Here is a 9,391-nt window from a genome sequence, read left to right as displayed (position 1 = left end):
CCAGAATGCCACAGGCACATCAGAACAGCAAATGGGAAGGCCCTGGGTGGGTGGTGAGCAAGCCTGCCTGGAGGTGCGGAATGTGTGGAAGCCAGTGTCAAAGATAAAGGATGAGCTCAGGCGGGTCAAAGGGAGCCTCAGAGGCACTGTAAGCATCTCTACTTAGCACGTCGAAATTCAACCTCACATCCACACCACATGCATGCATACACACACACATACACCAGCACCCGTATACAAACATAGAGTCGGATGTTCTGAGCACACCATGGAGAAAGAGTTCCTCACCGTGGCTAGTACAGTCCACACTGGAGGGAAGTAAAGGCCAGAGGAGGTTAGATGCTAATGAGCTGAGAAGCATTGGGATAGCGGGTTGGTTCTCTTTTGTATCCCCAGATCCTCCAAACTTATAATCCTCCTGCCTCCACCTAATGACACACATGAACCACTACACCCTATTTACACCTTAGAGAACAGTAGGTGAGTGTTGGATGCAGGACTGTTTTGAAAGACCAGTGGCAGAAATGCTCAGGTTTTTTTCCCCCTGAACAAGTGGCTTTGGCTCAGCATTCCAATGTTGAACTAGATAGGCGGCACATGCCAGCCAGTATCTGGGAAGCAGAGGCAGGAGGATTTCTGTGAGTTTAAGGCAAGCCTACTACTGTATTAGTCAGAATTCTCTAGGGGAACAGAACTGATAAAATGTTTTTTTTTCTTATTTAGTTTTTCTTCATAATCATAAACTTAACTTTGCAATCCAGCTAGACTTGAAGGGGAATGAGGAAAATACGGAACCCAAAGAACTTCAGTGAGAGCAGAGATGACAGGGTATTGGGAGCAGATGGGGTGGGAGTGCTCTCCTGAGCTACAGAAGGAATGGTTTGATGGGTAAAATGCCCGCAAGTCAGAAGAAATTAGAGTTGTCCAGAGTCGGAAATGGTGATCCTCTTGCTGGTCTTGCCCTTCCTGGACCCAAACGCTCCATGGCTTCCACATGCTCATGCCTTCTCTCACCTTCCCAGAGACCACATGCAGCCCTCCAGCCAGTCAGTCTTGGCAGTGCAGATAAAAACTGGGAACCATTGTGTTTGGTCCAGCATTTGCCATGGACAAGATGCCGGGACCTGTGTGCTTCAGGATGAAGTTCTCATCCTCAAATTCCTCTCCATGGATAGACCTGCCACCAGTGCCATTATGGGGTGTGAAGTCCCCACCCTGGCACGTGAATCCTGGAATAATTCTGTGAAAGGAGGAACCCTTACAGCCAAATCCTTTCTCTCCAGTGCTCAGAGCACGAAAGTTTTCTGCTGTCTTTGGAACTTTGTCTGCAAACAGCTTGAAGGAGACATGGCCCAAGGGCTGGCCATTCGCCATGATGTCAAAGAACACAGTGGGGTTGACCATGTCTGCAGCAAGAGACAAAAAGCGACAGCGGCATCTGCAAAGCCAGAATGTCTTTATTTATGGGATTTATTAGAATAGTTTATAGACTGTGGTCTGGCCATCCCAACAATCACTGTCTCCCAACAGAAGTCTAAGAATTCAGCAGTTGTTCGGTCTCCAAGGCTAGATGTCTCAGCTGGTCTTTAGTACATGACTGATATTTGAAAAAACAAGCTCTAATACCAATAAAGAAATTAACTTATCATCAAGAGCAAGCAGGTAAGAAACAGAAGTTTCCTCCTCTCATGTTCTCATATAGGCTGATACTAAAGGGTGTGGCCCAGATTTAAGGTGAGTCTTCCTACCTGGAATGTTCCAAGAGAGAAAAGTCCTTCACAGATTTTCTTCACTAAACAACTTGGGTTTCAGGTAATTTCAGAGGTAGGGACTTGACAACCAAGAACAGCCATCACATAAACCAGTCCCAAGCCAGCCAGTGCTACATCATGAGGTCCTGCTTCAAAACACAAACAGAAACAACAAAAGAGACTCAGAACTCCACTGCTCTGTCTTGTGCATGTTTTCTATAGAACTCTCTCTTCTATAGAGGGGAGCCAAAGTTATTAAAGCATGTAGAAGAATGGCAACCCAGCTAGACAGAGGAGGCCACATCTTGTACAATTCCATTTATATGAAATGTCCAGAAGAGGCAAATCCATAGAGACAGAATAGATTAGTGGTTGCCAGGGGCTGGGGAGCAGGAGCTGAGCAAGTCGGCTGTGATGGTTACACAGTCACAAATATTCTCAAAGTCCTTTGATTTAGTGTTTCAAATGGGTGGGTTTTGAGGTTTATGGAACTTTCTTAATTTAAAAGAAAAATAAACAGAGAATATGATAGGAAATGGCATGTGTGCTATCCTAAAAGAGATCCTAAACAGAAAATGGACAGGAGGTAAAACCAAGGAAATATGATATGAAAGTAGAGATCTGCTTCCCCTAGCTGACATTGATAATTCAGAGTGATAATAAAGAAACCTGGTGTGAAGCGACTGGGAACCCTGATCCAGATCACACTTGGTGGGAGGCTTTTGTTTTGTTTGCTTTTTAACTAGCCCAGGCTGGACTGGAACTTGCTTGGTAGCCGAAGATGAGTCTGAACTCCTGATCGCCTGTCTCCATCTCCTGGGATCACACTCACATGCATGAAACGAAACAGGTGTTTCTTCCACCTGCAGAGCGGCTCTCCTCCCCACACCCTCTCTCACACCCCCTCCCATATCACCACACCTCCAAATTCAAGGTGCCTGGGCATTCTTCCATATTGCAGCCTCAGAGCTGTTCTATTTGTGTGTGCCCTGGGCAGTAAACTGATTGTTTAAAATAATCATAATAATAAGGTTAAAAAAAGCTATATATATATATATGACTTTAACTAATGTCCTCTGGGCTTCTGGGTGGATACTGTGCACCCTGTCTTCTGTGAACAGGCAAATGTGATTACAGCAAACCCTGTATTGGCGGCCACTCTCAGCACACTCAACTCCCCAGGCCACTGCGGGCCCCAACCACATTAGCAGCAAAGGGGCCATCCATCAGGCTAAATGGGGACTGGGCCTGGCCCTGCTGCATGCCCCTGGATCCTCCCAGCAGAGCATCTGCTCCAATTTCTCACAGTGACACAACCAAGCATGTGGCTGAAGACATGATCTGTCTCAGCTTGCTTCTCTCCTGCCAGCCTCAGCCACCCCATAACATCCTCAGAGTTTCTTGGATGGCTGGGGAGGAACTCTCTGGCTCCTGTGGACAGACCAAATCTGGCTGGGGTGAAAGGCCATGTTTTTAAGCTCCATCTGCCTCCCACCCCCAGTTCAGCAGGTGCCAGCTCTTTAGCCCCCACCATCAACTCTGCAGTCTCCTGGGCCCAAGCCTGTCAAAAAATAGATCTCACTGGCAGCAGGAGAAGGAAAGTGGAAGGGGCAGGGGGTCTTGTTTACCTAACAAAGGTCAGGGCCCATCTGCCAGGCAGCAGGTGCCAGGAAGCCAGCTGCTTTAATGGCACAAGTACCAAATAGGCCTGAAGGGCAGGTGGATGGACCTAGAATCTACCTCCCCTCTCCGTGACCTGGCCTGCAGCAGACACGTGTCACGGGTTTGGTCTGGACCCAGACATGACCTGATAGGCCACACGTAACTGGCTCATTTGACACTGTGACCCATGCAAATGTTCAGTTCCGTGTTGACATTCCCTTGTCATTTCCCATGCCACAAGCCACCATTCTACTTCCCACATAACCCTAGGGAACCTATTTTACTTTTAGACAAAGTTCAAGTTAATTAAGATTCCTAATTATCTGTCATGGGGGGTGGTGCCCAACAACGTTCTAACTTACTTTCGTCTGAACAAAACCAGTTTTATTTGGGGGGCTCCCTTTGGTCTGGGAGGGCTCATCTTAGTTTAGAGGACTCACCTTGACTTGGGGGGCTGATCCCAAGTGACCAACTGAGTCTTCTTCTGGGTACAACTGAGTCATTCCCCTATTCTGCTCTTTTTACTATAATTCTGCTTGGTTGTGACACTAGGCAAGAGTGTGACATTACACAGGGAGAAACCTGAACGTCCCTGAAGGCAGGAACAAGCTACATCCGAGGAGAACAGTCTCTCACCTCAAGAAGAAATGGCAAAGGTTTCCCAGGCTGACCTGAATAAAGACACTAGTTTTTCTACAACTTAGGAATGACAGGAAGGGGAGTAATATCCCCCATACATCTCACCTTCTTCAGAGCACTTCCCAAAAGCAGGAAGGCAGAGAGGAAGACAATCTGGGAGAATGGCTCCTGTTCTGATATCAAGGCCAGGCTCCACCTGGGCTAGGGGTTTGATGAAGGCAGAGAGCTAGAACAAGACTCTGGGTAAGCCAGAAGCTTCAGAGCCCCATATGTGCTCCAAACACTAGCAACTCCAGAGAGAAAGCTGAAGCTTAAGGAAAGCCTGTACCAACTTTCTGACCTCTGCAAGTATGGTGGTTTGAATATGCTTGGTCCAGGGAGTGACACTATTAGGAGGTCATTGTTGGAGTAGGTGTGGCCTTGTTGGAAAAAGCATGTCACAGTTGAGGTGGGCAAAGAGGCCTTCCTTCTAACCACATAGGAACCAGTCTTCTCCTAATAGCCTTCAGGGGAAGATATAGAACTCTCAGCTCCTCATGCACCATGCCTGCCTAGACTCTGCTATGTTTCTGCCTTGATGATAACGGAATGAACGTTTGAACCTGTAAGCCAGCCCCAGTGAAATGTTGTCCTTACAAGAGTTGCCTTGGTCATGGTGTCTGTTCACAGCAGTAAAACCCCAACTAAGACATCAAGTAACCTTCCTTCTCTAAGACTGTTTTAAGACCTTAGGCTGTCTACCTAGCACTTTTTCAGCCTCCATGGTTCCTGAAAATCACTTAGAAAGATTTTAAAAGTTGTTCAAGCAAGCATAGAGATTCCTAGGTTAAATGGTTACCAGTTAAATGACTGGTATTTTTTAAGGCTTGTTAGTTTACTCTAAAGTTTAGCTAGGCCTAAACTGTGGTTTCATAGCCACAAAACTTCCATCCAAACAACCTAGCGAATTTGTGAAAACAGACTTAGGTCCTGCCTTTAATATTTCAAGCTCACTAGGTTCATTTTTAGCAAGTTCCCAGATTGTGGCTGGAGGGTGACACTCTGAGAACCATCATCCTACGATGATGCTATTCCTAATCTGATCTCCCAGCAGTGGCAACAGTATTACCAGGAAAGTCGCTAGCAACACAGCACTACAAATGTCTTTACAGGTTTAAGGAAAAATGTTAGCAATGACAATGATGGAAGGTAGAGAAAGGGTCGAGAGCCCTGTGAGAGGGGGTGCATGCCAGCCCCTCCTCTTAGTGTATGACAGAGGTGGGAGGGAAAAGAGGTGAGAGTCAAGTTTGGTTGCCCCTGCCAGTCATCTGTTCTCTTGCTTTGCCTTTCCTGGCTGTCATGGAAAGTTTAGGGAATGGAGAGATGGCTCAGGGGTTAAGAACATGTACCATCCTTATAGAATACTGGAGTTCAGTTCTCAGCACCCACTTCAGGAGGCTCATAACTAGCTGTAAATTCAGCTCCAGAGTATGCTGCCCTCTCCTGGCCTCTCCAGGCAATGCACATATGCAACTCCACGCACGCATCTGCATACAAGTAGTGAAAAATAAATCTTCTTAAAGTATAAAAATGTGTGTGTGTTGAAACTATTTTATTAAGTGAAGTGACTCAACAAGCCAGTTTTTTTTTTGTTTTTTTTTTTTTTAGGCTAAGCATCAGAAAGACAAATACACATATTCTCTCTCTTAGGTGTCCACCCTAGCATCCAATGTGTGTTGTATATGATTATGTATATGCATATATCTGGGTGCGAATGTGGGTTGAGACTATACAATTGGAAAGGAGACCATGGGAAAGGAAAGAAGCCCAGGGAAGGCAGCGGGGCAGTAGACAACATGTGCATGAATACCATGAGGACGTCTTAGGGAATGAGTGTACCTGGGAGACGGAGGAATGCGTGTGTAGAGTATAAGAGTCAGCGTAGATTATGTTTGAGAATGCCATAAAGTCTAAGGTTTTATATTCTGACAGAACACACACACACACACACACACACACACACACACACACATGCAAAAGTCTTAAAAGTGACCCTAATCCATTTTTGCATAAATTAGTGGCTCAGCCAGATCCCTCCTCCCCCATCCCCACCTTCACTCCTACAGAAGCATTCATCACCAAGTCTACAATCTCGATTAGATTAAATGGAAAATAACCTGCCTAGAGTCCTCAGGACAAAAGCTTTATTGTCCTTTGAGCCTGGTTTGTGCTCCCTGCTCCCCACCCCCAGAGCCATAGATGTGCCCAACCAGAAAGACATACTGTGTAGACTGAACATACTCTGAACCTCCTTCCTTGGTGAGCTGACTGATTCCTACCCAACCATCTTCTTAGCCCTTGAGCTGCATAGACATTAGAGAACATGATAAAGAGAAAGTTGGTAGCCGAACCAGGGAGGCAAACTAGCACCTTTACTATCCTGAGCCCAATTCCAACTTACTGTGACCTTGGCATGGCCACTTGCTCTCTCTAGGACTTACCTTCTCTCTGTAAAACATGACAAGGACCCCTGGCTGCTTCCCTCTGACAAGACTATGAGCTGTATTGTGTACACTAGGTTACACTTGTGTCCAGTTTTCCCCTTGTATTGTTAGTAAGGAATGGAGCCTGTCTGTAGGGTGCCCCAGAATCCCATTTGCAACAACTCCACTCTTAGGAACAAGGTTTGGTCAGGTGACTAATCATGACACACATCTATTCAAACTGAGGCCGAGGGCTTATTCCACATGGTTGCAATACCCACCCCATTACTCGGCTCCCATTCGGGAAGCTGCTGGGAGCACCTGTTACGACTTTAAATAGCCTTGTTGGTGGCAGGTCTTCAACCAGGGAGGGTGGATTTGATGGTTGGAAGCAGCCCAAAGCTACCCAGAGCCAAGAGTGGCAAACAGAGTGAGCGATTAAGGCTGGGAAACACCGTTTTTAGTCTGAAACAAGGTGTAAGTGTAATTAAATCGATCTGGGGGGCTGTCTGGATGGTCGCTAATGTCTCCTCCAGCTCCAGTGTGCTATGATTTTCTTGTATAAATAGAAAATGGATTTTGAAGGCAAAAGAAACATTCCACAGGTTAGAAACAAAGCCACTTTAGGGGAATCTGGATGAAATCACTCCTACCTTAAAAGGCAATTCTCAAGATGCAGACCTTGTCCCGTGGAATCCAAGACGTACTTTTTTCAGGCTTTATCTCTGAAGAATGGAGTCAGGACAGGGATGACGATGGAAGGTCCTCCTTTTTCCCATCTTGGTGGATATTTAAAAAGTGGTGCACACCTAATCCAGTGGCGTCTAAGATTAGAGGAAATGCAGTCCAACCAGGTGGATTTTACCGCTCATCAAAATGTCATTGGGATGGTGCTTCTTAAACTTTCCAGATGGGTTTTGCAGTTGTTGGTTTGGCGGTGGTGGCAGTGGCGGAGGTGGTGACTGCTTGTGTTTTGGTTTAATCTACTTTGGCCTGCCTGAAACTCGGCAATCTCTCTACCCTTCTCCTCCAGCCTTAGTCTTCTCTCTTTATTTTTATTTGGAGATAACGTCTTAGAGTTTCTAAGTCTGCCCTTGAGCACTCCCAGTTGCCCTGGGAGGCCCTGAACTTAGGATGGTCCAGCCTCCACCTCAGGGTAGTTAAGACTGCAGGGCTGTGCTGCAAGCCCAGACTCAGGCTAGTCTTGACCGACTTCCCTGCATACCCAGGGTCTCTTGCAGTAAAGACTCAAACAGCATATTCTAAAGCTCTCCAGCTGCAGGCTTCTAACGTTTAAGATGCTTCTGAGTCTGGTGTTTGCTGAACATACAGAACGGAAGTGGGCCAGCAGTGGTACTGTGTGTGGTGAACTACGTTAAGAAGGTCACCAGTGAGCACTAACGCCATCTTGAGCCAAGAGGATGCTAGTCTTTATTCTGAGCAATGCCACCAATTAAAATATAGCCCCCCCCCACTGTGAATCATACATACTATGGTTTCACCAAGGTTACCATGTGCCCTGAGTTTTTAGAGGAAGCTCAAGCTTCCCATGACACAGGCTACTTTGTCAAGCTCTCAGTGAGGCTTCCAAGTACCCCCACTTGAAGACAACCTGAGAAGAAAATATGGATTTGCAAAGAGAAGGCCCTTTTAGCTTGTGGTATGCAATATGTACCGGGAAACTAATAATTAGGTTTGCAGAATGGGCAAAGCCACCTCCTATTTTCCAAGCTCAATTTCCTGCAAGTTGAGGCAGGAAGTAAAGAACTCAGCAGAAGACATACAAGTACCCAAGAGACATCCAATCCCCCAAGGTGTTTCCCAGGTGTGCCTCTGAAGTGAACACAGAGATCTCACTCCATTGATTAAAACATAGCTGCAAGCAAGATTTGGAGATGCAGCCTTGCCTCATCTGAGGCTTTCAGTTGCCCCGAAGTTCAGCCCACAGGGGACTAGGGAGTGTGCTGTGTGAGACACTGTGCTGAGTAAGGCCAGGCCTGCCTGTTTGAAAATAGAAGCATCCAGACCCCAGTCTAGTATCTCCAAAGAGAAATATACCTCCTTTGTTCAATAGTCCTTCACCTGGAGCACAGAGACCCATGGGCTAAAAGATCTTCTAGGGTTAAGTTTGGCTTTCTGACCACAGCTACTTCTCCACAAAATGAGTTGACCCTTCCCTATCACTTCCCAGAATGCTAAGCGGCATGGAGGAAACAGCTGAGCAGAGGTGTGCATGGATCCAGCCCCAAGAACTTCGAATGCCACTCAGAGCACAGGGCTCAATTCAAAGTGAAGAGATGCACTGTTTGGGCTGGAGAAGAGGAATCTCGGATAATGTCTGAGCCTTAGCCACGTTCTCCTGAGCTGTCCTTCCTTGTCTCTCAGATGAAGCTTCACCTTCCCTGGCAACAAGCCTACTACTGAGGATACTCCAGGTCCTTCTCAGAGACTTATCCTAAAAAGGATTGGCTCCTGTTTCCTGGAAACCTAGAATGGGTCGGGTAACAAACAATACAGGTGAATCCAAAATCGTTCTCTGTGGGCGACTGACAAAGAACTCAGGAACAAGGCCTCTCTGGTTTATATGGAAACCCAGAGAACCCAGAGTAGCCGTGGGAATAGAACTGCTGGGTTGTATATCAAACTCTATTTGCATATATTATGTGTTCCATACATAACATTTTAGCACAGTGCCAAGTTCTTTTCCGAAATGGCTCCATGAATCTGACTCCCACCTACAATCTACTTTCTCCAGTTCCTCCCCATCTAATTGGGATGAGATGGGCAGAGCTCAGTGGTGGAGTACTTGTCTGCCATGAGCAAAGGCTTGTGTTCAAGTCCCAGTGAACTGGGGTGGAGTGGGGGTTGGGGGGGATG

The 9,391-nt window shown here is 46.5% G+C and overlaps 1 pseudogene across 1 annotated transcript; it reads right to left on the bottom strand.

The window, feature by feature from the left end:
- Nucleotides 1-914: 914 nt before the first annotated feature.
- LOC308430619 (peptidyl-prolyl cis-trans isomerase A-like) lies at nt 915-1,404 on the bottom strand (annotated as a pseudogene). Its single transcript has one exon. The product of its transcript is annotated as a peptidyl-prolyl cis-trans isomerase A-like (transcript).
- Between the last annotated feature and the right edge of the window lie 7,987 nt (nt 1,405-9,391).

Source organism: Micromys minutus (assembly GCF_963924665.1).
Source record: "Micromys minutus genome assembly, chromosome: 16".
Lineage (NCBI taxonomy): Eukaryota > Metazoa > Chordata > Mammalia > Rodentia > Muridae > Micromys > Micromys minutus.
Note: the sequence above shows the minus strand (reverse complement) of the source record. Positions and strands in the feature narration are given on the sequence as shown.